Raw genomic sequence first — 27,984 nt, forward strand, 5'->3', positions numbered from 1 at the left:
AGCAGTAGCAGTAGCAGTAGCAGTAGCAGTAGCAGTAGCAGTAGCAGTAGCAGTAGCAGTAGCAGTAGCAGTAGCAGTAGCAGTAGTAGTAGTAGTTATCAACCTCGGCCAGAGATCTTTTCTCGACTCCCTGCGAGAAAGCAATCCCAGAGCCATAATATCCAGTTATCACCTCAAGTATCCAGTTCTAGTTGTATCAATCGGGATACAACTCCAAGTGTCCGTTACCGTAGGATAGGCTACCGATAGATGTTTCCTTCCCTGCAGGGGTGACGGTGTACTGGACAAGGGGGTACTCACCACATCATCTCCCGATCTGTTAGATTGGGCCGAGAACCCCCATGGCCGTATACTCATGGGCCAGTTTGGACAGTTGCCGCATACAAGGAAGATTCCACAAGACTTGGGGATCAAGACAAGGACTCCTCCCCACCGGCGTATTCGGCTAGGACTCTTGTTATCCTAGGCCTCTGGTGCATTATAAAAACCAAGGCCAGGCTAGTCGATAGATCATATACATACAATCATACCATAGGCTAGCTTCTAGGGTTTAGCCTCTCCGATCTCGTGGTAGATCTACTCTTGTACTACCCATATCATCAATATTAATCAAGCAGGACGTAGGGTTTTACCTCCATCAAGAGGGCCCGAACCTGGGTAAAACATCGTGTCCCCTGCCTCCTGTTACCATCCACCTTAGACGCACAGTTCAGGACCCCCTACCCGAGATCCGCCGGTTTTGACACCGACATTGGTGCTTTCATTGAGAGTTCCACTATGTGTTCGGCAAAAGGTTGATGGCTCGCCTGCAGATCAACTGCGACTTCGGCATCTTCGTCACCAGCTCGACTGGTCACCTTGGTTTGACCAAGGACTGCACCCTACCTTCAATCGTCATGTTCGGATGAGGGCCTTTATAAACATCAACTCCGATCTCTATTAACATCATGGGGGAATCATCTAGGGAGCCCGGGGGCTCAACGTCAACATTGCCCTCGGGCGACCGTGCTGTTTTTCTGGACAACAAATTTGTGTCTGCCGCCACCGCCTCCTCAAGTGTCTTTTTAACGATCGCTTTGGTGGAATTGTGCGGAATTGAGTCTACAACAACCCTGGAAAATTTCGTCGAGTTCCGATGAAAGAATCTCTGGCAATCCACGATATACCGGAGCCCTGTCAAATCTGGACGGGAATCTGGATGAGTTTAGGGCATGGTGTCCAGCTTCTAACTCGGACGTCCTTTGGAAGATCCAACCATTGATCGGCTGCGTAATTCCTATATCTACCACCTCTCAAAATTTCAGCTCGATCCGACCGTTCAAACTCCGGAAACCTTCCAATTAGTGCATCACTTTTCAGATCTGTTTTCTGCACGAAAACGAGTCCGACCCGAGTTCGTCTTTTTTATGAACGGCATTTCGGATATCCCTTTTGAAGAAAGTTTTGTATGGGGTATTGTGTTTTGTTCCCGAACACATCCCACTAACTTTAAGATCTTTTGAACATGATCTTCAACATCATGCTGGTGTCAAACCAGTCCGGCAATATTGCTCCACGGCTGCCGACCTGATTATCATCTCGGCAAGCCGAACAAGAGTACGGCATCGCGAAGGATAAATCATCATCAACATCGCCGCCCCACGGATTACACGAAGCAGGCATACTGGCATCGCCGCACGGTCGCTTCATCAAGCCGACATCGACCATGTCACGACCTGCATCGGCAGGGCCGCACTATTGCTTCTTCAAGCTAGTGTCCATCACGCCGACCTACTTCGACTCATCGGCTGACATCGAGGCTTCGACATCTCGGCTGGACCGGGGGCTTCGCCATATCTTCATCAACCTATTCCGGACACTTCGGCGTCATTAGCTGACCAGCTCCGTCACGTTAGCTGGACCAAGGGCTTTGCCTCGGCGAGCCAACCTTTGCCAGCATTGCCATGCCGTCGTTTTATCGCCCATCAGGCAATGGGTGTGCGGATCGAGTCCCAATTTTGGGAATCACCTTCCTTCGGATTGCTACAACAAATAAACCAGGTGCTATTAATCCCAGTATTTTTTGCTTGTTTGGGTTCATTTTTCTCAAGGAATTATTACTCTGACTTGTCCATCATATGTACACAGGTCTATCAAATGGTGGCCGCATTAACGACGGTATCATTGTGGTTCAGTCAGTCTCCGTACATAGTCCGGTGAATGCCGCATCCGGAACTCGGACCGACCTGTGAATTCAGGCTTTGCCACGCCTTTACCGCATCACACCGACGCCCTGCATCGACATTGACTTCGGCGCCAGGCCATATTTCTTTTATTACTCACTTTGCATAAATTATTTATTATGCAACGATTTTTTTAATTATCATTATTACCATTATCTCCGGTTTGCACTATTTTTTGTGCACAGGAAAATGATCCGGGGACTTCGGTGTCACTCTGCTGGTCTGCATTGACCGTGCTATGTCACCACTTCGGCGTGTCGAGCTCTCCGCTCCGCCACCTCGGGACCGGCTTGGGGGATGGAACCTTGCCCTGCATCAAGCTCAGACCGCGTCATCAATACCGAACACATTAACCAGCTAAGTCGCTTTCATGCTCAAAGCTTTAATTTCTAACTTGTGTTTGGTTCGACCAAGCATTATACTTTTTTGGAAAAAAGTTGCTTGTAAAAAATTTCCTTGTCCAAACTTTGTTTGTGACGCATAAATTCAAATACCCCGTTTACTTGGGGGCTTCCTTTATGAAGCTTTTCCTCTTGCATATGATTATACTTGTACGGCTTCGTTCCTTGTTCGTGTATTACGCCACAATATGCACCATATTGACTTAAGCGATTTGCAAGCTGGGTTGCCTCGCTCCTGTGTTTACCCCTACGTTCCCGATTGTTCGGCTAGGGAGTAAAGGGAGCACCTCTGCGATTGTCATGATCGGGTCACCCGAGCCGGACCTCAGACTGGGTGAAGCCGAAAGCTAGCGCTCTTATTGTTTTCAATGAGGGTCGGCACACAACGGAACTCATGAGTACAAAAAATCTATTGCACAAGTCTCATAATAACAATGAGCACCGAAGAAAGGTATCGGTGGGGATACTATTTTCTTCGAAGATGCTTCTTACACTTTGCAGTAATATAGCATAAGTTCCCTGAGCGCGCTTTGTCTGTTACAGCCTTATGGCCTGATTGCCTGGTTATTGGAAACACTGTCGATATTCTCGACAGATGGAGTACATAACACTTTTCGGTCCTTGACCGAAGAGGGAGAAGCCGACAGTTGGTTAAGACGTGTTTAAAGTTCGGTTGAACATAGATATGATATAAGTACTTCGGTACATGAAATCATTCTTTTACTCAAGTCACTTGGGGGCTCTTAAGTTTATTTTAGCCATTTTATAATAAGTGTTCTTCTTCTTAGTCGTTGCAAAGTTTTTTTATTATTATTTATCACTCCTTTTTTCGACACGAGTGTGTGGTCACTAGCCGGGGAGCCTAATTTCTCTCTCAAAGCCGCTAGATTTTAGTTTGCTAAGCTGGCCTAACGAGAAGTACTCCGCCTTCAGGATAGGAGGTTGAAGCCGTAGGCTGACCCGCTTGAAGTCTTGAGATAGGATGTGTCATGTTAAAGCACGACAGAAGCACTTTTTTTCTAAGGCCAATTTTCGGATTGGCACCGAACACTTGATCTTGTTCAAACGTCAAGTTTTTACTGACGTTTTTTGGTTTTCCAATCTTGTGGCACTTAAACTATTTGTGTGTTTTCAGCACAAGTCTCGCAGTGCAACGCCGAACACCTTTAGAGATTCAACAAAAACATTCTCGGATATTGCTATATATGCATCGGTTTCGAATTGTGTCTTCGGTCAATAGTTGGGTTGCCCGGCTCCTGCGCTTGCCTTCTACGTTCCGCTTTGTTTGGCTAAGTGTGCAAAGGGAGAACCACTGCAATTGTGCTTCCAGCTCACATGGTTAAGCACCTCAGTGGAGAAAGCCGAAAACTGACTGTCACAATAAGCGTAAACCGGTCAGCGATCCGATGATGTTGTTAAATGACGGGCCATTCATAACAATGGACGAAGTGTTTACGGCTTGACGTCGACTGTCGCCGAACACTACCGGGGGCTATTAACTGGCCTCCCAAACTAAATCCTCGATATTTTGCTCTTACATTCGAGCTGAGGTTTCATGATCATGCTTAGCATGACAACCCAAAGAAAGGAACCCATAGCGGGATTATTTTCTTTGGAAGACATTTCTTCTGTTAAACAGTAATATAACATATCTCTCTGCGTACCTTTGTTTATAAAACCGTATGGTCAGTTTGCCTTGTTTGTCGTAAATCTTTGCCCTCATAAAGGCTTTATAAAGTAGGACAAACACTCCTCGGCTACTGGCCGAGGAGGTGGAAGCCGATGGTCGGTCAACAAAGTTTTGTACAATGCGGATCCGAGCATTAATGACGTAAATTACTTGTGATTTTACTATGGATATCGATCCTTAATTCGGCCACCCGTGCCCGCATTAAGGCTCGGGGGCTACTGGGCTTCGGGCTTATTATTTACAAATATTAAAGGGGCACATCGATCCTCTGATCTGGTGTTGCCACCCGACCAGTGTCTCGGGGGCTACTGCATTGCCTGTCCAATGCAGAAAATTTTAAGTGTAATACAATTTCCGAGGAGATTTTGATCCTCAGGCTGGTCGGCCGCACCCAACCTGAGTCTCGAGGACTGGGCACGCCGCTTTTTGTGTCCCGAAGTATTCTGCCGAGCTAGGACTTGATCCTCAGACCGATTTTGCAAATCAACCTGAGTCTCAGCGGCTACTGGGATCAGCGGTCTTATGTCATCCTTCATGTGCATCTCGGGTTTTAGACCGATACCCACCTTGAGGGCTACTGGCTATATATCTCGGCAGAGAATAAAATTGCACCAATCAAAAATATTGACAAAAATCAGCCCACATTCGGGGTGGTGCACCACCTCGGAAGCAGTCCGGCATAAAGCTCGGGCGCTAGTGGTTGGCTCCATAGAGGGCATTTCCGGCATTAAGCTCGGCTAAACTCCTTCAAACTTCTTTGAACCAAGGTGATTTACGACACCTCGGATACAGTCCGGCGTTGGAGCTCGGATACAGCTCGACGTTGGAGCTCGGATACATAGTCCGGCGTTGGAGCTCGGATACATATTCCGGCGTTGGAGCTCGGATACATTCCGGAGTTAGAGCTGGGAAGTGGTCCGGCGTTGGTGCTCGGCTGCAAAAGATACCTCGAATGTAGTCCGGCGTTGGAGCTCAGACGCAAGAGGACGCTGCCACCTGGGAACAACTTCAAACCCGAGGCGTGGCATAAAAATAACAAGGCATTGATAAAGGCCGGAAACTTAAAGGGGCTCCTCGGATACCCGACATGTAAACTCGTCGAATGCATTTCGGCGATCCTCAAGATCGAAGATGAGAAGATTTGTTGAACCAGTTTTCAAGACCGATGACCGAAGATGAAGAACAGTTCGGAAGAATCGAGGAGCGTCCCTAACTTGAAGACCGGTTCAGGGGGCTACTGATTGTGTCCTGGACTAGGGGGTACTCACCACATTATCTCCCGATCTGTTAGATTGGGCCGAGGACCCCCATGGCTGTATACTCATGGGCCAGTTCGGACAGCTGCCGCATACAAGGAAGATTCCACAAGACTTGGGGATCAAGACAAGGACTCCTCCCCACCGGCGTATTCGGCTAGGACTCTTGTTATCCTAGGCCTCTGGTGCATTATATAAACCGAGGCCAGGCTAGTCGATAGATCATATACATACAATCATACCATAGGCTAGCTTCTAGGGTTTAGCCTCTCCGATCTCGTGGTAGATCTACTCTTGTACTACCCATATCATCAATATTAATCAAGCAGGACGTAGGGTTTTACCTCCATCAAGAGGGCCCGAACCTGGGTAAAACATCATGTCCCCTGCCTCTTGTTACCATCCACCTTAGACGCACAGTTCGGGACCCCCTACCCGAGATCCGCCGGTTTTGACACCGACAAGGGGTGCACCAACTTACCCACCACGCTCGATTAACTCCGGCTGGACACATTTTCCTGGGTCATGCCCGGCCTCGGCCAAACAATACGCCGCAACCCGACCTAGGCTTAATAGAGAGGTCAAGCACGCCAGACTAAACCTATGCCCCCAGGGGTCTTGGGCCATCGCCCCGGGAACTCCTACATGTTGCGTGGTCGGCCGATGATCAGACCTAGCTACCTCATTAAAAAGGCAGGTGCTTACCAGTCCAACCCGGCGCGCGCCGCTCAATCGCATGACGTCTATTAAGCTTCGGCTGATGCATACGATGCAAAACGCCCATACTATGCCCACGTGATGGTTAGTGCTATCAGGCCAGAGGCCCCTTGGATCAAATATCCAAATCGTTAGTGTGTTGGTAGTGCGGTCACGAGCAGAGACTCACGAAAGATGTGACCCCGTCGCCCCGTCTCGAGGACTTGCGGCAAGGGCTAGGAATGCCTAGCCACGCCTCGTAATTATCTCGCGAGCTCCCTCCAGGTCAACCCATCTCCACATCACTCACGGGTACCCCTACGGGTCGACCCGCCTTTTCAAGTAACAGTTGTAAAGTCCAAGTATATCTGTGTCCAAACATCGAGGGAAAACCCGAGGAATCACCCCTGATGAATTCCACTCGATGTAATCATCAAGGTGAACGTAAGAGGATCCACCCTCGAGGTTCACACTTGAGGGGTTGCACGATAGAGCCGTATCAGAAGTGGTTAAAGTGGAAATGACCCTCGATGACCACGACCGAATAGCTACACTACAAATATCTCATCAGGAGTGATGTAAGAGGTTCCACCCTCGGCACTCGATGGTAACTCTGCAGACTCGTACAACTAGGGGGGGTGATGTGCGGTGTCAGGGCCTGGACGTCGATCACGTTGATCGAGTCATCGAACATAAAGCGGGGCAACTGGGACAAGATGGGGGTCACTGATGGATCTCTAACCAACCTATACTAAGCAGTTTAGAATAAGTAGGTAAGGTATGAAAGCAGGTAACAAAAACGGGCTATGCATCAGAGTAGTATCATACATAAAGCAATAGCAGTTCTAATGCAAGCATAAGAAGGAAAGAAATGGGCGATATCAGAATGCTCAAGGGGGGTTTGCTTGCCTGGAAGCTCTGCTGAAAAAGAAGAAGTGTCGTCGTCGACGTAGTCGATCACAGGGGCATCAACAACGGTCTCAGGGTCTACCGGAGAGAAGAGGGGGAAGAAACAGTAAATATAGAGCCAACAGATGCATCACTAAGCATTACATGACGACATGTAGAGCTAGGGTTGTCCTAACGTAGTACTACACGTTGCATACGGAGGGGATAAACATCCGAGGATGAATCCCCGGCGTTAGACGAATTCCGGACAGATGAAAGAGAGGGGACGGTTCCATGTTCAGCATGCTAAGGGCATGTGACAGGTTAATGGACCGCGCATTCGGATTCGTGGGATTTTTCTGAGCAACTATCATATAGAAAACATTTTCATCCGAGCTATGATTTAATTCCTACGAATTTCTAAAGATTAAAGTATTTTCTAGAATCATTATTTAACAGAAAAGGAATATGACGTCAGCATGACGTCTCGATGACCTCAGTAGTCAACAGAGCGACTGACCAGGTCAAACCTGACCAGTGGGTCCAGTGGGACCCACATGTCACACACAGTGGGGCCAACAGTGGTTTAAATTAAACTAAATTAACTATATAAGAACCTAGGCCCACCTGTCAGTCACTATTTAGGTTAACTAAACTAACTTAATTAACTCCTGTTAATTAGGGGGGTAGGCCCCACTAGTCAGTGGCTGGGGGTTGCCCAGTCAGCAGGGTTGACTGGTCAACCCAGTCAACTAGGGTCCCTAGGCCCCGCTGGCAGTGACCCAGGGGCGGGCCCCAGGTGTGCCACGTCGGTGGCGGCGCCGGAGATGGCTTCGGCGAGCTCAACGCGACGGAGCATCGCCGGACTTCGCCGGAAAATCGCTACGGGGCACGGGAAGAGGTGCGGCTAGGCGCGTTCGAACGAGCACATGAAGGCGCGTTGACTAGGGGCGGTGGCGTCGCCGGAGTTGGCCGGAGCGGCGCCGACGAGCAGCGAGGGCGGCGGTCGCGCTCGGGCGACGATGAGGATGGTGCTACGGGACACTGTTTCGCGCAGTTTTGCCTGCATTCGAACGGGTACTCCTCCGCGCGTCGATCTACAGCGTTGGAACGGGCGGAGGTGGCCGGCTGAGGCGTCGGCGATGAGCAAAGGCGGCGACGGCGGCTTCGAGCGCGGACGGGGATCGCGCTAACAGGTACGGGGGGAGGCACGGACGGCTGGGAGGCCTCCTGGCAGCGCTACGGGCACGAAGCCGTGCTCGAAAGTGAGCTTAGCCGGTGGTGGCCGAGACAGAGAGGCTCGGCAGCGGCGACGAGTTCGGCCAGGGTGGCAACGATGGCCTACGGGCACGGGAAACGACAAGGGAGTAGGGTGAGGAGAGGGAGGTGCTCACCGAGCGGCACACGGAGGCCTTCAGGAGCTTAGTAGCGCAGGACGACGCCGAGGTTGAACGGCGACGGCGCACGGTGGCCGAAAAGGGGATCGGCAGCTGCCGTCGATGCGGGCCTCCCCGGCTTCGCCTGCGAGATCCAGGAGAAGAGGGAGAGGCTGGCGGAGCTTCCGAGCTTCTCAGCTAGTCGCGGGGTCGACGGTGGCCGCGTCTGCGAGCGGCAGACGGCGACGAGCCTGCTCGGAGGAGCTCGGGCGGAGGGGAAGAGAGAGCGAGGGAGAGGGAGAGCGAGGAGGGGTGGCTCTGGTGCAAGTGGAGGCGGGGATCGAGGAGCTGAGGAGGCGCAGGCCTTATCCCCTCGCCCGCGCGTCGCCGGCGAGGCGGGTCCGATGGAGACGCGCGCGCGGTCGCGGTCGCTCGCATAGTGGGGAGGGGGGAAGACGACAGGGGGGAGTGGTAGGTGGGCTGGCCTGGGTGAGAGGGAGTTGGGCCGGCCCAGGTGGGCTTGGCCTCAGAGGGGCAGGAGCACCTCTCTCTCTCGCCTTTTTCTCCTTGCTTTCTTTTTTTTCTTTTTATGAATTTCTACTTTCCTTTATTTTCATAAAGAAAATAGCTTTATAAAATACAACCCTTGCACCTAATTTAGTAATCTAACATAGCTCAGTGCTATAATTAACTTGGCACCAAAATAAAGTAGTTTAGCATGTTTATAAATTAAAAAAAATTTAAACAAATGTTTTTAAGCACTGTTTTAATTATCTTGGGGCAATTACACATTATGCAAAAATGTTAGCTCACCACCAATATTAACAAGTGATTATTTGTCACATGATGAACATTTTTGTTTTCATTTTGAGCACTTTTTGAATTTCACACTAAAATCAAATTAAATTGAACTGGAATTAGAAATGGAATATTGATCAAAGTGACCCAGCACTGTTATGGCAAAATGATTAGCTTGATCTCAGGGATTACTGTAGCATCATTACACCGGGGTGTTACAGATAGTAGCGAGCATGAACGAGTAAGACTGGTACTTAAGTCCGGACAAGATCGATTGTAGTGAGCCTAACCGAGTAACACCAATAATTGCGGGTTCGAGCGACTAAAATCGATACTTGTGGGCCCGTACGACTAAGTTTGATAGTAGTGGGCCCGGACGAGTAAGACCACTATTTGGGGCCGATCACACTAATAATACCATGGGTCATCCGAACCCACAATTAATACTATGGCTTGTCTGGACTCACAACTAACACTATGAGTCGTTGATCCCCCAACTAATACTATGGTCAGCTGAACCCAAAACTTAGCATTATCAGTCGTCTAAGTCCATAAGCACCATGATGGGTTGCCCAATCCCACAACTAGCACTATGGGTCGTCTGATCCCACAACTAGCATTATGAGTCGTTCAATTTCATAATTATCACTGTGACCCGTGTGATGCCACTACTAGCACCATGGTTCGTTTGAACGCGGGACTACCAGTATGGGTAGTCTGAACCCGCAAGTACCTTTAATGGTTGTCCTGATACACAAGTCCACTATGGTTTGTGGGGGAAGACTTGTATAGAATCTGCCCTTATGTGGGATCAATGAAATCATCTTTCTGAAGATACAAAACATGTTCAAAAATTATGCAAAAAATTGGAGACACTCATCCATCTTTGATGTACAAGTTCAAAAGGTTTCAGCTCCTAATTCGAACTACACTTAGAGGACCAAAAAAGAGAAAATCATATCTGAATAGTGTCAAAAACTGTTCACCCAAGGGCCGACGCTATTCATAGTCGAATTTGTCTTTTTCAAATCTCTAATCGTAGTTCGAGTTTTGAGATGATTTTTTTTTGGAGTTGTAGACATAACCGGCGAGTATGCTGTAAATTATTTTAAGAAGTTTTTGGATTGTCTAAATATAAAAATTTTAGGTTGATCCTACAATCTCACCTAAAGGGCTGATCCTATACTAGTCTCCCCCTGATTTGTGTGGTCCCTCTACTAACACTATAGATAGCCCTGACACACAACTACCACAACAAGTCGTCCGAACCACGACTAGCACTATGGGCCATGCAGACTAACAACTACTGATACGGGTCTCCAGACCACGACTAGCACAATGGGCCATACTGACCCACAACTAGCACCATGAGTCATTCGATCCTACTACTAGTACTATGGGTCGTCCAAACCCACGACTACTAATATGGATAATCTGGATCCACGGCTAGCATTATGGGTCATCATAACTAGTACTATGGGACATACGGACTCTCAACTACCCTTACATATACTACCAACATAGAACTATCAATAGGGGTTATACGGACCCACAACTACCATTTTAGGATGTGTGGATCCACAACGGGTCATCCGGGCCATCAACTACCTTGACAGATAGTCCCAACACACAACTACCACCACAGGTCATTCCAACCCACAACTACCATTATGGGTCGTTTTGGTCCACAAGTATCACTAAGAGCCATCAGACGCACAACCAGCATAGAAAGATACCCAATTTTTGAGCCAAAAAATGCTCCTGAATCCGAATTTTGCTTTTAGTTTTTTTCCTGTTCGAGAGAACTTCTTGAAACCTTCCTAGACTAAATATAAGGGTAGTGTGGATTTTTAAGGATTTTCTGATAACTTTTTTCTTGCCAAATTTTGAGCCAATATGCTCTTGATGTTAATTTTGCTTCTAGTTTTTTTTTCTGTTCGGCAAAACTTCTTGAAACTTTCCCGGATTGAATGAGCTAAGAATAGCGTGGATTTTGTTTTATAAAATCTTGTTTTTTGGGCAAATTTTGAGCCAAAATGGTCCTGAATTTGAATATTGCTTCTATCTTTTTCTATTCGCCAAAACTTCTAGAAACTTTCCCAGATTGGATATAGGGTAGTTTGAAATTTCAAGAATTTTTATATAAAAATTGTCAACAAATTTTGACCGAAAATGCTTTAGAATTTGAATTTTCCTTCTGATAAATACTTCCTCAGTGCAACGCCCAAAGCTGTGAACATCCCCACCCCGCTAGTGGCCTTCTCTCACGCCATGACCATTAGGGAAAAATAAATAAAAATGTTCAACAATTATACCTAAAAATGAAATAAGTCATGGTAGCGCCATGAAAAATAAAATGAAAATCACTAAAAAAAATCCATATACAATAAACAAGATCATGGATAGATTGCCGAGTTAGAATAACCTAACAAGTTCTCGGGAGGAATTGCTAGCACACAATTAACGACGAGGCAGAATTAGACGGCGGTGGCTGCGCGGTGAGACAGACTTAGATGACTGCGCTGTCCAGCGGTCCAACAAGACATGAGGTAAACCACGGCGGTTGGCCGGCGAGTCGGAGGTAAACGACGTTGGCTGAAGGCTGTCCAGTGTACACACTACTGCTACAATGACCACCCAAGACAGACAATAAACCTGCAACCACAAAATCAAGTTTACGACAATCACTAAATTTTATTACTAAACATTGATTTTAGGCCGTAACGACGAACTAAATTGAACCATCAATTGCATTGAAAAGAAAGAAAAATAGAGCTGGCTACAGCATGATATACCAGGCGCCGAACTATTGCAACTGCACTAGATCAATCCTAAGTACATTTAATTTTATGTGATGTGCAGGAAAGCATGGTCGATTAAGAGCGGATGCAAAGAAAATGGTAAAAGCAGTATTTGACATCTGAAGAAATTGGATCATTTGCCCCACTTTTCTTCCAACATTGATCATTTGCCCCCCCCCCCCCCCAGAATGACGGGTGGGCCGGGACCACTTGCCATTGAGACAAGCATGGGGCAAATCATCAAACACTATGTAAAGTGGGGCAAAAGATTCAATCCCCGACACATGCGGGTGTCAAACATCGCTGTTTGTCGCTCATTGCGGCAAACTGCCGCAGCGACGAACACGGGAGCCAGCGAGCGACTAAGATGGCCATTTTAGCCGCAAGCGGTGCGTTTTATAGATTCGGTTTTGGGAACCTTCTAGAAAATCCTGACCGATTTTAGGAACCTCCTAGAAGGCTCCTAAACCGGGTTTTCCTAGTTTTATTTTTTATTTTTCCTGCTTCTTTTTTTACTATACTTTACTTTCATTTTTTGTTTTTCTCTTTTCAAGTTTATTTTTCTTTTGCATGCTGCTATGGTCCAGAGTCAGCGCAATGCAGCTATCACGTCGGGTCAATGATGTCCTTATATGGGCATGGGAGCCTGATGACACGTTCTCTTAGATCAGCTTACAACGGAAAATTTCTAGGAAGAGAAGTGGCACCTGCAAGAAAGTTCAAGTGGAAGTCGCACGCACCGCTTACATGTTAAATCTTCACCTGGCTGGTCGTGCGAAATCGCTGCTGGACCTAAGGAAGGTTTGCACGCCGTCGGCTATCGCACCAGCCCCAAGTGCCCTATGTGGCTATGTGTGATCAGGATCAGGAGACAATCAACCACCTACTCCTAACATGTGCTATGGCTAGGCAAGTATGGTATGCAACTCTTTCCGCCTGGGGAAGGCCTAGCTCGACCCCCACGGCCAATGACAATATACTTGCCTGGTGTATCTCCATCGATGCACCTCGGCAAGATCGGAGAAATATGAGGTCCATTGCCACCTTAATAATTTGGGAAACTATGAAAACACTGGAACATCGTCGGAGCAAGCCCTTCGGCCATGGCGGCAATCCCCAACATCAAACAAGGAGGAGTTGCTTGGATTTCCACGGGTCTCCTTAGGAGTGATTAGTGTGCATCTTTTCTAGATGCGTTGAGTGGGTATTTAGCCGTGTGTAATCTTTGGGTGATCGTGTAATTGTATTTGGCCTACCTAGTCTTTTATCTTTTCTATCTTTAATAGATGATACACACACATGCGTATTTCAGAACAAAAAACTGTTTAAAAATTAAAAAATGTTCATGTTTAGAAAAAATCATGTTCTTCGAAAATTGTTCTGAATTTCATAAAATGTTTCATTTAAAAGAAATCATAAATTCAAAAAAATTGTGTTTCCTAAAAATATTTGAAATTTTAAAAATGTTTTGTTATTAATTTTTTTTAAATTTCAAAACATGTGCAATTTTATTTTTTTGTTCATAATTTCATAAAATGTTCCTGTTTAAAATTTTGGTCGCAAGTTGGGAGGATGTTCAGGTTCTCAACTGATGTTTGGGAATTTCAAAAAATGTTCACATTTTCCATAAACCATTCGAAGAAAAAAAAAAGTAGACCAAAAAATGAATTTTCTATGGTCAGTTTGATACAGTAGATGGAATGTTATACTGAACTCGACCACTACAGTGGAAAAAACCATGCCGTGGTGCCAAAAAACCTTTGTTGCAGTGTCCTGTGTGGCGCCTACTTATGGGTCAGCCTAGTCGGCCACCCATGTGTGTGCCGCTGCTCTTTTTGCCGTAGGAGGAAATCTCCTCTTTAGCGTCGGTAAACTTCCCTGGCGCTCACTCATTAATCGACTAGGCTTGGCTCAACAAAAGCCGATGGTCGCTCACATTGCACGATCGGTCCATTGACCTGCGGCTCGGTCGATGGTTGAACATTCAACCTTTGATCGGTTAATCATTTGAATTTTTCTTAATTGGATTTGGTAATTTTGAAGAAAAATGAAATAGACCCTTGGGTTTGAAAAATGTTCATAGATGTGCAAAAAAGTTCATGAATATGAATTAGCAGTTCAGGAAAAAGTCCATGGGGTTTGGAAAATGGTTTGCGGATTTTGCAAAAAGGTTCATCAAAATTGAAAAAAGTATATGGGTTTGAAAAAATTAATGAAACGAGATAAGTTATTTTTTTTGGAAAAATCATGAAATTTGAAAAAAAGTTCACGAATTTGAAAGAAAATCAAATTGAAAAGTTTTACGCATTTACAAAAATAAAAATAAATAGATAAAGAAAAACAAAAAATTCAAACAAAAATATGCAAAATACCTAAACAAAAAAAGAAGAAGGAAAAAAGCAACCGGAAGCTACCAGCAGCTTCCCAAAACTGGCACCAGCTTCTCCTGCTACAAGCCTACAACCTTAGATGGGTCTGCCCATTTCGCACATCTTCAAGCGCCGTGTACCAAATACACGGTAAGTGACGCAGAAGGCGCCGTACAAGATTTGGAAAATAGGAGCTCGCGTTAAACAGTCTCTGCTTCGCTCAGGCCGAGAGCTTGCAGCGGAGCATTAATCAATGGCAATCACGCATGTCTACATCAAATTTTTTTAAGCTAAAACATCAGTTGGCTCTTTATTCATTTGGCGCTAGCATGTTTGATCGTAAAGAATCTCTGGAATCTCTGGAAGAAAGTACTCAACACTCTCATCTCTCTCAACAGATGATAATATGGCGATTTCTGCGGAGCCTCCCACAGCTCATCACACGTGAATTTTCTATCCCATTAAAAAAACTCATCACACGTGAATGTTTTTATCCATAGTGATTTGATGGGTCAAGACATAGCTAATTGACTATCTCATGCATGTACATGGATGGATCTCAATCAGGGTGAGCATTTTATGGCATGGTATCTTGACTCCCCTTTTATATGTTATTTACTGAAGCCCGACCTTTATCTAGTTCCTATTTTTGGTAGTGAAAACTACTGAGATATTCTTCCTTGAAATAAGGGCCGCAATGAGAAAGGACTATCCTGACATCAATGTTGACTAGATGCTAACGCGCGCTTCGCCGCGCCATTCTTCACTCATGGGATTAATTCTTTTATATCTAGTAGAGTGCTGTAGTCGGTTGTTTTATTTGGATTATATCAATGTTGTCTTGTGTTTTAATTACATTATGAAGGTGTTTTTTCATTTGTATATCATGTCCGGTTTTTGTTGGAGACAATATTTTCTAGAGGAGAATGAAGTTTTTTGGTCTGTCAGTTGTGGTGTCTTTACACGTGTCGGTCTCGGTGCTAGTTGGTGATGGTCGTTTGAACCTCTTGAGAGGTCCTATCCACGCTAAAATCATGAAATTGCTGCTATAACACTCATATGGATCGGCCCACGAGTTCTCGCTCGCTTAGTATGACTCCCTATTCCTCTCAGTCGATTAGCTTTTTTCCACTCGCTCCACTGCTCGCTCAGAAAAATGGACTATTTTTTTAAAATAAATATGTTAGTTTAGTTAAAATATGTTCAAGGATTTTTTAAAAAAATTGTGAATTCACAAAACCATGAATTGTAGAAAATGTTTATGAGTTTAAAATATATTCATGGATTAAAAAACATTTGCAAATTAAACAAGTTTTAGATTTTAAAAATGTTCGCAAACTTTAAAAATACCTGTGAACTTCAAAATACTCACGAATGTAATAAATATTAATGAAGCTAAAAATATAAATTATTATTTTATTTTATTTTTAATGTTCGCAAATATCAATAAGCGCTCATAATTAATACCTGTAAGAAAATAAAAAGAGGAGGGAAAATGAAACTAAGCAACAGACAATTTTACATGCGGGTCCCACAACGACCCCACAAACTATGATGCACCAGAGCGCTTCAAATCATGGGAGCTCAGTATCTTTATATAGATGTCCTGACATATAATGTTACCAGAAAGAATGGCAGCCCAGATTGGGTTATGCCGGATTGGACAACTTCCTTCTTAGAGCATCTCCGGCCGTGTCCTCAACAGGCTCTCAGAATGACATTTTTTTCGCGCCGGTGACGAACCCCCCCCCCCCAGTTGCACCTCCAAGACGCCGAAATCCGCCGGTTCGGCCCGTTTTTGGGCCCGACGATCCCAGGCCGAACCCAGCGCACTGGGGGAGGGGGGGGCGCTTGGGGGCTCCGGCGGAAGGGAAAACCGCGTCTGGGCCACACTGTCAGGCGAAAAGTCATATTGCACGTCCATATTCGCACCCCTACCCCCCGCACGCCCTCCCGCCGCCTCGCCGATCTTGGCGCCGCTCAACCCCCCCCCCCCCCCCCACTACTAGATAGGCCATTCCCCGCCGGAAAAGAGAGGGTTTCATCGCGGCAACCTCTCCACCACCTTCCTGGGCGAGTTTTCCGGCGCTCCGAACGCGCAGGGTGGGATACCGGTGGGTGTGCTCACCATGCCCGCCAGGTGTTCCGTGATTTGTCTGCTCGGTGATGGACTTAGACAACGAGGAGGCGCCCGCGACGTTGCTGAAGGAGGAAGCCGATGCCGACGTCCAGGACAAAGAGCATCTCATGGTACTCGCCGCCCTGGCCGGCCTGCTCGCGAGCAACACAAAGTTGCGGCAAGGTGGCTCGGTGCCGGGGCGGTTGAAAGTACAGAATCAGCATCGACTAGAAGGCTATTGCTTGCTTTACTCCGACTACTTCGCCGACGGTCCACTGCACGGCGACAAAGTATTTCGGCGCCGTTATAGGATGAGCCGAAAGCTTTTCCTCGGGATTATGAATTCCATCTAGGAGTTCGACAGCTACTTCAAGTGCAAGAAGGATTGCACCGGCACACTTGGATTCACCTCAATCCATAAGTGCACGACAACTATGAGGATGCTTGCATACGGAGCTCCCGGTGATTCACTCAATGACTATGGGCGCATGGCTGAGTCCACGACCATTGCGTGTTTCTACAAGTTCTGCAGGGCAATGGTGGCAGTGTTTGGACCGCAATACTTGTGATCACCCAAGGCTGAAGACACTGCTCAGATCCTAGCACAGAATGCAACAAGAGGATTTCCTGGGATGCTTGGAAGCATCGACTGCATGCATTGGAAATGAAATAACTCTCCATTTGCTTGGCAGGGGATGTACAATGGCGCCAAAGGCAGTTGCAGTGTGGTACTTGAGGCAGTGGCTGATGACCCACAAGTGTAGGGGATCTATCGTAGCTTTTCAATAAGTAAGAGTTTCGAACCCAACGAGGAGCAGAAGGAAATGATATGCAGTTTTCAGTAAGGTATTCTCTGCAAGCACTGAAATTATCGGTAACAGCTAGTTTTGTGATAAGGTAATTTGTAACGAGTAGCAAGCAATAAAAGTAAATAAGGTGCAGCAAGATGGCCCAATCCTTTTTGTAGCAAAGGACAAGTCTGGACAAACTCTTATATGAAGTAAAGTGCCCCCGAGGACACATGGGAATTATCGTCAAGCTAGATTTCATCACGATCATATGATTCGCGTTCGGTACTTTGATAATTTGATATGTGGGTGGACCGGTGCTTGGGTACTGTCCTTACTTGGACAAGCATCCCACTTATGATTAACTCCTATTGCAAGCATCCGCAACTACAACGGAAGTATTAAGGTAAACCTAACCATAGCATGAAACATATGGATCCAAATCAGCCCCTTATGAAGCAACGCATAAACTAGGGTTTAAGCTTGTGTCACTCTAGCAACCCATCATCTACTTATTACTTCCCAATGCCTCCCTCTAGGCACAAACAATGGTGAAGTGTCATGTAGTCGATGTTCACATCACACCACTAGAAGGATGACAACATACATCTCATCAAAATATCGAACGAATATCAAATTCACATGACTACTAATAGCAAGACTTCTCCCATCTCCTCAGGAACAAACGTAACTACTCACAAAGCATATTCATGTTCATAATCAAAGGGGTATCAATATGCATAATGGATCTGAACATATAATCTTTCATCAAGTAAACCAACTAGCATCAACTACAAGGAGTAATCAACACTACTAGCAACCCACAGGTACCAATCTGAGATTTGGATACAAATATTGGATACAAGAGATGAACTAGGGTTTGAGAGGAGATGGTGCTGATGAAGAAGTTGATGGAGATTGACCCCCTCCCAATGAGAGGATCGTTGGTGATGACGATGGTGATGATTTCCCCCTCCCGGAGGGAAGTTTTCCCGGCAGAACAGCTCCGCCGGAGCCCTAGATTGGTTCCGCCAAGGTTCCGCCTCGTGGTGGCGGAGTTTCGTCCTGTAAGCTTACTTATTATTTTTTCCTCGACGAAAGACCTCGTATAGCAGAAGATGGGCATCGGAGGGCCACCAGGGGGCCCACGAGGCAGGGGGCGCGCCCCCACCCTCGTGGCCAGGGTGTGGCCCCCCTCTGGAACTTCTTGCACTTAGTATTTTTTATATATTCTGGAAATAACCTCCGTGAAGTTTCAGGACTTTTGGAGCTGTGCAGAATAGGTCTCTAATATGCGCTCTTTTTCCAGCCCAGAATCCCAGCTGCCGGCATTCTCCCTCTTCATGCAAACTTTGTAAAATAAGAGAGAATAGGCATAAGTATTGTGACATAATGTGTAATAACAGCCCATAATGCAATAAATATCGATATAAAAGCATGATGCAAAATGGACATATCAACTCCCCCAAGCTTAGATCTCGCTTGTCCTCAAGCGAAAGCCGAAATCAAAAATATGTCCACATGTTTAGAGATACAGGTGTCGATAAAAAATAAAATACGGACAGGAGGGCATCATGATCATTCCAAGAACATCAACATATATATATATATATATTCTGATCACGGGATCAGAATAATATTCTGATCACAACATGAACTTCCCGAGTAACGCGCCTGACCTTCCCCGAGTACTAGGTTGAACTTCAGCTAAAAGGTGTCCAAATGGGGCTTGCGATATACCGTTGGATAGCTATGGACATCAGTATCATGACCCAAGTTAAATTTTTGGCAAAATGTAAGCGGTTTAAGAGCAGTTTTGAAAACCGTTTTTTCTTCACACGAAAAACGTGAATCGTATTTTCGATCGCATTTGTAAACCGTTTATCGGAATGAGGCATATAATATGGCGTTGGAAAGCTGCTGCAAAACCGCTCCTTCCACATGTTGAAAGTTTTCTCTAATTCCCTATGGTTAAAGAGTAATTTGAAAAAAACGTAAAATTTAATAAACCGAACAGCTGAGTTCGTTTTTTTTCAATGTCATTTCTAAACGGCTAATCCAATGGAGGCATATGATATGGCGTTGGAAAGCTTATGAAAATGCGCTACTTTTTCATCTTGAAAGTTTTTTTCTAATTTTGAATGGTTTAAGAGTAATTTAGAAAATGCTCCAAGTCCTACCGAGTTCGTATTTTCGAGCTAATTTTTTAACCGTGCGTCCAAATGTAGCAAATGATATGGCGTTGGAAATCTTGAACCAATGCGAAACTTTTTTGTATGTATTGTTTCTCCCAATTCTTTACGGTTTTAAGTCAGTTTCGAAAATGGCGAAAAACCTATTTTCGCCATAATGTCTAGAAACTTTATCGGAATTGGGCAAATAATATACCGTTGAAAAGCTACGGAAAATGCGAAACTTTTTCATGTTGATGGTTTTCTCTGATTCTTAGCCGTTTTCAAGTAATTTCGAAAACGGCGGGATCATGCGTTCTGCCTATATCGTGAAACAGATTCTTCGAAAATGCACCGCGTGAAGAAACTGAACTTCTCGGCGCGTGTACCTGAACTTCACTCTGTTTTTCACGTGATTTTTTTGCTCGTAGGTCTCCATCCACTTCTCGTAACTCTCCATCCACTCACCGAAATTGAGCAAGTGATATACCAGTGGAAAGCTGCTGTAAGCACTTAACTTTCCTGTGTTGATCGTTTTTTCATATTCGCGACAATTTTAAAAGTTTTTCATCTGAAATTCATCCACTGTAGTGATTGAACTTCCTGTTGTTTTCAGTTGAACTTCTGTGACGTATTTTCATTTGTAATTTTCTCATCCATCGTCAGTGTTACACAAATGATATTTCTTTTGTACAAACCCCTCTCACAATAATTTTTTAACTTTCTCCGACCGAGGACTTGAAACTTACACAAATGATATTCCTGTAGTTTTTAGGTAAATTAGAAAATGGCAAGATCATGATTTCTGCGTTCATCGCGAATGGAAATGCACTGCGTGAAGTAGTTGAACTTCACGGGCATGTCTGTTTGAACCTCACTCTGTTTTTGACGTGCTGTTTTTTTGCACTGTGTGAAGTAGTTGAACTTCTGGGGTATGTCTGTTTGAACTTCACTCTATTTTACTTTATTGTACTTTTATTATACGAAACACACACCATGCAGTACGTGAACTTCTGATTATTATCATTTTGAACTTCTCTCTTGTTTGAGAGATTATTTTAAAACCCAAAAAACAACATTTTTAACGTATTTTGGACATCTAAATACACGGTGAACCTCTCACAAGAATTTTTTGAACTTTTCCTCACCGAGCGCTTGAACTTCTAGCAACCATTTATCTAAATACACACCAGCCAGAGAAGGAAGTGTGGTGTGTCGGCTGGGGCGGGTTACTAAGTTAAAACACCCTATCTTTTCTTTTTCTGTTATGGAAAATGCAAGTGTGAATAACTTGACAACATGATGTACAAAGAGTGTCAGTGTTCCAGAAAATATACTTAACATACTTTTGACCTTCACGAATAAAACATTTTGACCTTCAGCCCCCTTTTTTGGTTCCAACAACTGACTAAACTAGGCAAAAACATATAATTATTTTTTGTTGCAGCAGGCAAAGCCGGCCTGCAACAGTGGGCAATTTTTCAGAGATAAACACAAAAAATCTGCTTTATGCACTAGAGTTTTGATGTAGACATCTGAATATTATTTTTCCTTTTGAACAAACTAGTGTACGAAGAATCATCACATTTCACAAAGGTCATTTAACCACAAGATTGTGGGCACGAAGACTCAGCAAACGGGAGGTGCACCATATTTTTTTAGGAACACCAAGTTTGAGTGATAGTGGAAAGAAAGAATCATAAACTAAAGCGTATACTGATCAAAATGTTTTACGTACACACAAGAGTCCATAAGTTTTTTAGACAACCACATGTTGCCTTAGAAGTTATCTAATCAATTATGAATAAGTTAAGAAATAAAAAACAAGAGAGGAAAAACATGTCTGAATATACTAAAAAACATCTCTGAACCTTCATATCCACATCTCGCTGAACTTCAGTCCTCCTTCAAACCACAAACTTTTTCCTGTTACACACATGTGACCTTCTCCTGTCTATTTATTTGAACTTCTTTCTAAGACAAAAAATTCTGGCATCAATTTTCCTAACATACAAAATGGAAGACAAACAAACTCATTGGGAAAAACATATGGTGGACAGAACATTGTTCCCACGTTGTCCTCATACGTACACAAGTTGCTGAATTTTCTTTGATGTAATTTTTCAAATACAAGCAGACAAAAAACCAACGAAGCAACATACTCTTTGACCATTTTCTGCTAAGTAGCTATACTGATGCATTCCTTTTCCATTTTATTTAACTCTTCAAATATGTGCCTACAAGAACAATATAGCTAAGTAACTATACTGATACACAACTTGGAGTTTTGAACTTGCAAAAAATAAATAACAATCAAACATCCTCAAAACAAGCTGAAGAACAAAAGTATTCGTTCTCATTGACAATGTAAACAAGCATGTACAGAGCATAGAATAAGAACTTGTTCTCTACATAAATTCCACACTAAGGTACTATAGTAGTTGAGAGATGTTCCTGTTGGGGCAGTGCTCATGAGAAGATCACCGCTTTTTTTGTATAATAGCTTGGCTTTGGAGGAGGCAATGGCTGCAAACAAATTAGTTTTGCTGTATGAACTAGTGAAGTTTTGCAAAATGAACTTTTATCAAATCATCCCAAAGGAGCACGGGCAGAGTTGAACGGCCTACTATGTCAAAGTTGAACGGCCTGGGCATGCAGCGCCGGCTGTAGGTGGTAGACACCTGTGGCGGTGGGCGCCCAGCTGCAGGTCGAGGCCACTTCCAGCAGGCCAAGGCATGTTCCAGCTGAATCTGCAGGACGGGCAGGCTAGCAAGAGGAACGCCAAGATGGCGAGGCAAGAGGTTGGAGAAGAATTTCCAGGCAGAAGAGGAAAACGTCCATGGTGCGCCAACAACGAAGGATGGTGTCTGGGGATGGGGCCCCTGGGCGGCGCGCTTGGGGGCTAGCGGTGGACACCGGCGCACATGGGGAGAGGCGGGATCCGACGCGGGCTTCCCGCAGGGGCAGCAGCTTGACCGCTCCGCCGGCCACCTGGGTCGCGGGGACCGGCGGTTAGGCGGGATCCGATGCGCGCTCTGGGTATCTTGTCGGCGTCGGTGGTTGCCGGACCAGCGGCGTCCGGCGATGGCGAGGTCCGGTTGTAGCGGTTGTTTGGAGGGAGCCCGACCGTGGCGCGGGGTAGGGAGGGAGGCGGCGGCGCGGGAGGCGCGGCGGCGGGGGATCCAGAGCGGGCGGCGCGCGGGGGGGGGGGGGGGCGGGGGATCGGGGTGGGCGCTCCATGACGATCTGGGCAGTTCGTGGGCTGGTGGTTTTTTTCCTTCGGCAAGTTCGGGAGCAACTGATTGGGCCTTATAGGGTGTGTCGTGATCCAAATAACTATTCTAATCCCGGGATTAGAATAATGTTACTCTCTCTCTCTATATATATATTGTCATATGATCTCTTATACTAAAGTAACAATTCAATCACAATTTCAAGTATGAATCATAAACTTCATTGAGAACCAACAAACTCTAATCTCAGTCATTGAGGCAATTGCAATTTATCATAACATAGGAAAGAGTCAATATAAGAGCTTTTCAGCAAGTCTACATACTCAATCATCTTTTAGTCTTTCACAATTGCTAACACTCACGCAATATTTATGGGTATGAAGTTTTAATCGGACACAGAGAAAGATTGGGGCTTATAGTTTTGCCTCCCAACATTTTACCTCAAGGGTAATGTCAACAATAATAGTTCAAAAGACTCACATCCAATTAGCTATATATATATAAGGATCTTTCCAACACATTGTGCTTGCCAAAGGATAAAATGTAAAAAGGAAAGGTGAAGATCACCATGACTCTTATGTAAGGTAGAAGATAAAAGTAAAAGATAGGCCCTTCGCAGAGGGAAGAAGAGGTTGTCATGCACTTTTATGGTTGGATGCACAAAATCTTAATGCAAAAGAACGCCACTTTATATTGCCACTTGTGATATGGACCTTTATTATGCAGTCCGTCGCTTTTATTTCTTCCATATCACAATATCGTATAAAGCTTATTTTCTCCGCATTAATAAATCATACATATTCAGAAGGCAATTTTTATTGCATGCACCGATGACAACTTACTTGAAGGATCTTACTCAATCCATAGGTAGGTATGGTGGACTCTCATGGCAAAACTGGGTTTAGGGATATTTGGAAGCACAAGTAGTATCTCTACTTGGTGCAGAGAAATTGGCTAGCAAGAGAGGGAAAGGCAAGCTCAACACGTTGGATGATCTATGCCAATATAATTTATCTCAGATATAAGAAAACATAACCCATTACATTGTCTTCCTTGTCCAACGTCAACTCTTAGCGTGTAATACTTTAATGAGTGCTCACAATCATAAAAGATGTCCAAGATAGTATATTTATATGTGAACCTCTCTTTCTTTATTACTTCCTATTAATTGCAACGATGACCAAAACTATGTTTTTCAACTCTCAACAACTTTTATTCATCATACTCTTTATATGTGAGCTCATTACTCTCCATAAGATCCATATGATCTCTTTATTTCTTTTTATTTCTTCTCTTTTTATTTTATTCCCTCAAGATCATAGCAAAATAATCAGGCCCTTGACTCAACACTAAACTTTATTATATATATATATATATCTCACGGACTCGATTATATAGAAAGATCATAAAGCAAAACTCACAACTAGATCATACTAAAACTTTATTCTAGTAGATCAAGATATTATCAAAAGGATCGAACTAAGAAAAACGGTAAAGATAAAAGTGATGGTGATACGATACCGGGGCACTCTCCCAAGCTTGGCAGTCGCCAAGGGGAGTGCCCATACCCGTGTGATTATGTCTCCTTCTTCGGGGGTGGTGATGTGATATTCTTGGCAATGATGCCCCTCAAGATACGATTCTCTTCCTTGAGCTTATTGACTTGCTGCTTGAGGTTCATTATTTCCTTACGGAGCTTGCCAGTGACGGCTAAAGCTCCTTTCACCCAAGGATGTTGCATAGCTGCGGGAGAACAAGTAATACTCTTTTTCATATTTTCATAAGAAAGAAATCTAACATTGGAAGGGATGACTGAGTTTGGAATAGCTGAGCTCTGTAGTTCCCCCATCATGAATCCTGCCCGGAAACGAGAAGTAACTTCTTGGTCCTCCTCCATGGCATCTATCCTTTTCAAGTCAGCTTCCATCTCTTCCTCCGTTGAGGGCCCAAAGTGATAGGCATCGCTGTTTGCCCCTGGACCTGGTGTCCGATGAGACACCCGACTCTCCCCGAATGACTCTTGAGAAGACATCTTGCGCTAATCTGCGGCAGAAACAACTCGAAACAAGAACAGGGGATAATTGCGTGATACGGAGGTCAAAATCTTCGGGAGATTATATAATGAATTTTTACTGACCAAAAGAAGTATCGAGCAAGAAAACGGAGTCCGGAGAGCACATGAGGTGCCCACGAGGTAGGGGGCGCGCCTCCCACCCTCGTGGAAGCCTTGTGTCCTTCCCGGACTGCTTCTTATTTTCCTATTTTCTTAAATATTCCAAAATGAAGAAATATTGCCATTAGAACTGTTTTGGAGTCGGTTTACTTATCGTACCACGTACCTATTCCTTTTCGGAGTCTGAAACATTCCGGAAAGTGTCCCTTATGTATTCCTCTGGGGTTATGGTTTCAATAACATTAGTTTCAACATTTATGGGATTACCTGAGATAAAATGTTTGATTCTTTGACCGTTCGCCACCTTCGGATTTGTGCCTTCGAAGTTGTTGATTTTTATGGCACCGGAACGATAGACCTCCTCGATAACGTAAGGACCTTCCCATTTGGGGAGAAGTTTGCCTGCAAAAAATCTTAAACAAGAGTTGTATAGCAATACATAGTCACCTACATTAAACTCACGCTTTTGTATCCTTTTATCATGCCATCTTTTAACTTTTTGTTTAAACAGCTTGGCATTTTCATAAGCCTGGGTTCTCCATTCATCAAGTGAGCTAATTTCAAAAAGCCTCTTCTCACCAGCAAGTTTGAAGTCATAGTTGAGCTCTTTAATAGCCCAATATGCCTTATGTTCTAATTCAAGAGGTAAGTGACATGCTTTACCATAAACCATTTTATACGGAGACATACCCATAGGATGTTTATATGCAGTTCTATAGGCCCATAATGCATCATCAAGTTTCTTGGAACAATTCTTTCTAGATTAACAGTCTTTTGCAAAATTAATTTGGGCTCTCTATTACTCAATTCTACTTGACCACTAGACTGTGGGTGATAAGGAGATGCAATTCTATGATTAACATCATACTTAGCAAGCATTTTACGAAAGGCACCATGAATAAAGTGTGAACCAACATCAGTCATTAAATATCTAGGGACTCCAAACCTCGGGAAATAACTTCTTTAAGCATCTTAATAGAGGTGTTATGATCAGCACTAATAGTTGGAATAGCTTCTACCCACTTAGTAACGTAATCAACAACAACTAAAATATGTGTATACCCATTAGAGGAAGGAAAAGGTCCCATATAATCAAAGCCCCAAACATCAAATGGTTCAATAACAAGTGAATAATTCATAGGAATTTCTTGACGTCCACTAATATTACCAATTCTTTGGCGTTCATCACAAGACAAGACAAACTTACGGGCATCCTTGAAGAGAGTGGGCCAATAAAAACCGGATTGCAATACCTTGTGTGCGGTTCTATCTCCAACATGGTGTCCTCCATAGGCTTCGGAGTGACACTTGCGTAGGATCTCTTCCTGTTCCTGTTCATGCTCAGGTACATGATACGTCTCCAACGTATCTATAATTTTTGATTGCTCCATGCTATATTATCTACTGTTTTGGACATTATTGGGCTTTATTAGCCACTTTTATATTATTTTTGGGACTAACCTATTAACCGGAGGTCCAGCCCAGAATTGCTGTTTTTTTGCCTGTTTTAGGGTTTCAAAGAAAAGGAATATCAAACGGAGTCCAAACGGAATGAAACCTTCGGGAACGTGATTTTCTCATCGAATACAACCCAGGAGACTTCGACCCTACGTCAAGACACGTAACAGGAGGCCCCGAGGTAGGGGGTGCACCCTCCACCCTCGTGGGCCCCCTGTTGCTCCACCGACGTACTTCTTCCTCCTATATATACCCACGTACCCCCAAACGATCAGATACGGAGCCAAAACCCTAATTCCACCGCCGTAACTTTCTGTATCCATGAGATCCCATCTTGGGACCTGTTCCGGAGCTCCGCCGGAGGGGGCATCGATCACGGAGGGCTTCTACATCAACACCATAGCCTCTCCGATGAAGTGTGAGTAGTTTACCTCAGACCTACGGGTCCATAGTTAGTAGCTAGATGGCTTCTTCTCTCTTTTTGGATCTCAATACAATGTTCTCCCCCTCTCTTGTGGGGATCTATTCGATGTAATATTCTTTTTGCGGTGTGTTTGTTGGGACCGATAAATTGTGGGTTTATGATCAAGTCTATCTATGAATAATATTTGAATCTTCTCTAAATTCTTTTATGTATGATTGGTTGTCTTTGCAAGTCTCTTCGAATTATCAGCTTGGTTTGGCCTACTAGATTGATATTTCTTGCAATGGGAGAAGTGCTTAGCTTTGGGTTCAATCTTACGGTGTCCTTTCCCGGTGACAGTAAGGGCAGCAAGGCACGTATTGTATTGTTGCCATCGAGGATAACAAGATGGGGTTTTCTTCATATTGCATGATTCTATCCCTCTACATCATGTCATCTTGCTTAAGGCGTTACTCTGTTTTTAACTTAATACTCTAGATGCATGCTGGATAGCGGTCGATGAGTGGAGTAATACTAGTAGATGCAGGCAGGAGTCGGTTTACTTGTCTCGGACCTGATGCCTATATACATGATCGTACCTAGATATTCTCATAACTATGCTCAATTCTGTCAATTGCTCAACAGTAATTTGTTCACCCACCGTAGAATACTTATGCTCTCGAGAGAATCCCCTAGTGAAACCTATGGCCCCCGGGTCTATCTTTATCATATCAATCTCCTACTACTTAGTTATTTACTTTGCCTTTATTTTACTTTGCATCTTTATCATAAAAATACCAAAAATATTATCTTATCATATCTATCATATCTCACTCTCTTAAGTGGCCCTATAGGGATTGACAACCCCTATTTGCGTTGGTTGCGAGGATTTATTTGTTTTGTGCAGGTGTGAGGGACTCGCGCGTAGCCTCCTACTGGATTGATACATTGGTTCTCAAAAACTAAGGGAAATACTTACGTTACTTTGCTGCATCATCCCTTCCTCTTCGGGGAAAACCAACACAGTGCTAAAATAGGTAGCAGTACACAACGTCTAATAATACCATCTACTCCTTCTTTATAAAGATGTGGGTCATCCCAAAAGTAATGTCTCAAATCATAGAAGAACTTTTTCTTTTGCT

At 44.4% G+C, this 27,984-nt stretch overlaps 1 long non-coding RNA gene across 1 annotated transcript in view; it reads right to left on the reverse strand.

Moving 5' to 3' along the window:
- Positions 1-8,967, reverse strand: part of LOC147968000 (uncharacterized) — a 33,021-nt gene extending 24,054 nt beyond the window's left edge. Inside the window, exons 1-2 of the long non-coding RNA XR_015603975.1 lie at positions 8,548-8,967; positions 7,175-7,252 (exon numbers count right to left, since the gene is read on the reverse strand). This is a non-coding gene — a long non-coding RNA (uncharacterized LOC147968000). The remainder of the gene's footprint in view (positions 1-7,174; positions 7,253-8,547) is intronic.
- Positions 8,968-27,984: the final 19,017 nt, after the last annotated feature.

The sequence above is a fragment of the Triticum urartu genome, chromosome 5A (genome assembly GCF_056163025.1).
Source record: "Triticum urartu cultivar PI428250 chromosome 5A, HENAU_Tu73, whole genome shotgun sequence".
Lineage (NCBI taxonomy): Eukaryota > Viridiplantae > Streptophyta > Magnoliopsida > Poales > Poaceae > Triticum > Triticum urartu.